Here is a 3,833-nt window from a genome sequence, read left to right on the forward strand (position 1 = left end):
TCCACTAGTTCTTGCCTCCTGGACTGCTACTCAGTCTATATGACCTTACTGAGCTTCATCTCCTGTAGGAAGAATTTTCAGATAGTCCCCCCACACTGTCCTCATGACTCTTGGCCCAGGGTAGTTCTGAGTCCAGGGGAAGATGGCAGCATCTGGAGACATTTTTTAGTGCCATGACTTAGGGGAGGGGCTACTGGGATCTACTGGGGAGAGGCCAGGGATGCTGCCAAATATCCTGCATATGAGTGGGACAGTCTCCACCACCAAAACCCAACTCCATTCTAAAGGTTAATAGTGCTGAGATTGACAAACCCCATGCTAGATTAATGGCCCTCGGGCTGTGGCCCCAAGGTACCCAAGTGCATGCTTCCATTGTTACAGGAGCAAACCTGTGGTATTGTATTACTTATGAGTTACTTGTTGACGATTCTGTCACCTCCTTACTCTATGATCAGCTCCTGGAGAGGAACGACTAGCATTGTGCATGCCACTCAATAGATGCTCAATAAATGTTGAAAAACCACAATAGCCTTATAGCCCTTGAACGGAGGGTAGATAACTGTAACCCTATTAGGCCTTTTAATAGAGATATGCTCTTATTTGGCACATGACTAGGATGATTAGATAATTTATTATTTAAGCCCAGGATATGCTCAAAAATAAAAAACAATTGCTATTAACAGATATAAACTGAAATTTTCACAGGTAGCTAGGAAGTGTGGTTATTCTGTGTGTAACTCTAACAAGTTTAATCTTCTGGTTCCTTTCCATATATGTTAGATTAGGAGCAGGTTAGAGGATAAGGAAAGGCACCTTGAGGACAAAGAAGGGACACTGCCATCAAGTGAAGAGACAGCAATATCACAAAAATAAGAGATGTTCAGAAAAACCAAGCAACTTGCAGTTATTTGGCACAGGCAGCAGGTAACCGTCTAGTGGAAAACTGTGAGAATCAGTATGACAACAAGCACGATGATTAATTTCCATACTAACTTTTACAAACTCACACAGAATAGATCAGTTTAATAAATGTGAGTAGAAACATAAAAATCATGTTGTATATTTTACAAAGATTTTTTTTCCTCCAAATATTAAAATGTTTAAAATTTCAAGAGACAAACTCTCAATTATCTGCCCACCCCCCAGCATTTATTTAGAATGACCATTCGAGATTTTTAGAGTACTGAAGTTGTAGTAAGTATGCATTTATAGAGACAGTGCAATTCAACAGACAGAAGTAGGTAACTCTAACCCTGTTCCAGAAGATAGAGTCGAGTGCTGGGGGACCCTAGAGGGGGATTCTGCCTGGCTGGAATCAGAGGCTTTAGGAACGAGATGATCCTATAGGATGGCTCTTATGAATACAGAGCAACAAATCATCAATGACCGCCTTTCTTCTTTTTTTTTTTTTGTTTTGTTTTCTTTCTTAAAAATAATTTTATTTTTTAAAAGAGATTTTATTTATTAGAGAGAGAGAAAGACAGCAAGAGAGGGAACACAAGCAGGGGGAGTGGGAGAGAGAGAAGCAGGCTTCCCGCCGAGCAGGGAGCCTGATGTGGGGCTCGAACCCAGGACCCTGGGATCATGACCTGAGCTGAAGGCAGACGCTGATGACTGAGCCACCCAGGCGCCCCCTTAAAAATAATTTTAAAACATTTTTTAATTATATTTTTTATTATGGACATTTAAAAACATATACAACAGTAGAGACAAAAGGATAATGAACACACATAATAGAGATATGCTCTTACTTGGCACATGACTAGGATGATTAGATAATTTATTATTTAAGCCCTCTCTCTTATTTAAGAGAGAAAAGGATAATGAACTGTAGCCCTCGCCCAGCCTCAACAAAGACCAACATGTGAGCAGTCTTGTTCCTTTTTTTTTTTTTTTGAGGTATGAACTTTTTTTTTAAGATTTTATTTATTTGTGTGTGAGAGAGAAAGAGCACACAAGCAGGGGGAGCGGCAGGCAGAGGGAGAAGCAGGCTCCCCGCTGAGCAAGGAGCTCGATGTGGGACTCGATCCCAGGACCCTGGGATCACAACCTGAGCTGAAGGCAGACACTTAACTGACTGAGCCACCCCGGTGCCCCAAGAGTAAATTTTTAAAAGGAGCTTTCTATAACCAATCGACTATTCCGTTCACATTAAAACATGCATAATTAAAGCCTTTAAAAAATATTATGTTCAGAGAGCTAGCATTGTTTCTGCTGTCAACTAGATGTCTTGGATGATCCAAAATTATTTAAAGGCAAATCTCAACTGACATATGATTTCATCTGTAAGGTATCTGTAAGGGATCATTTTTAAATAACTGCAATAGAATTATCACATTTAAAATAAAATTAATGACTCCTTAATATCATTTAGTACTGAGTCAGTGTTCAGCCTTAGATAGACTTCTAAATATCTTTGCAGAGTGGGTAGATTTGAATCAGGATTCAAATAAGTTCTACAAAGCGCTTTTTTTTTTTTACATAACAGCTTTGAGATATAATTCACATAACACACAATTCACCCTTTAAAAATACTTAATTCACTAGTTTTGCAACCATCACAACTATCTAATTCCAGAATATCTGTCCCCCCAAAACCCACACCCACTAGCAGTCACCCTTCATTCCCCTGATCTTTCAGCCAGTGGCAACTGCTAATCTACTCTGTCTTTATGGATTTGCTTATTCTGGACATTTCATATAAATGGAATCTGAAAATATGTGGTCTGTGTGTGTGTGCATGTGTGTGCATGTGTGTGTCTAGCTTCTTTCACTTTGCATAATGTTTTCAAGGTTCAGGCATGTTGTATGTATCAGGATTTCATTCCTTTTTATTGCCAAATAATATTCCGCTGCATGAATATACCACATTTATTTATTAAATTTTAACCTTTTTTAAAAAAGATTTTTTATTCATTTGAGACAGAGAGAGACAGAGAGAGAGTACGTGAGCAGGGGAGAGAGGCAGAGGGAGAGAGAGAAGCAGACTCCACACTGAGCAGAGAGTCCAATGCAGAACTCGATCGATCCCAGGACCCAGAGATCATGACCTGAACTGAAGGCAGACGCTTAACCATCTGAGCCACCCAGGTGCTCTAATATACCACATTTTATTTATCCATTCACCAGCTGATGGACACTTGTATTGTTTCTACCTTTTCATTATTATGAATGATGCTGCTATGAACATTCATGCACAAGTTTGGTGTGGACATGTTTTCAGTTCTCTTGGGTATATTATACCTAGGGGTGGGATTTCTAGATCCTTTGGTAACTCTGTTTCACTTTTTGAGGAACTGCCAAGCTCTTTTTCCCAAGTGGTTGGAACATTTTATATTCCCACCAATTGTCTATGAGGAGTCCCATTTCCCTGTATTCTTTCCCAAACTTGTTATCACATGTCTTTTTTTTTTTTATCATAGCCATCCCTGTGGCTGTGACGTTCTAGTTTTGTAGTTTTGACTTGCATTTCCCTAATGACATTGAGCGTCTTTTCATGTGTTTATGGCCATTTTTATTACACAGAGACAGTAATGAGATATGTCAAATTTCAGATGAAAGAATTGATAGCTGAGCAATCTCTAAAAGTGATCAGTAAAATGTTAAATATCATGAAGTAATGAATTTCAATGTATTTAACATGTTACAGGGGATCAATGAATTTTTAAAAGATTTTATTTATTTATTTGAGAGAGAGAGAGAGAGAGAGAGAGAGAGAGCACAAGTGGGGGGAGGGGTAGAGGGAGAAGCAGACTCCCCGCCAAGCAGGGAGCCAGACTTGGGGCTCCATCCCAGGACCCGGGGATCATGACCTGAGCCAAAGGCAGGAGCTT

Source organism: Eumetopias jubatus, unplaced genomic scaffold (genome assembly GCF_037043125.1).
Source record: "Eumetopias jubatus isolate StellerSeaLion01/CBP00866 unplaced genomic scaffold, mEumJub1_p1.0 scaffold_13, whole genome shotgun sequence".
Classification (NCBI taxonomy): domain Eukaryota; kingdom Metazoa; phylum Chordata; class Mammalia; order Carnivora; family Otariidae; genus Eumetopias; species Eumetopias jubatus.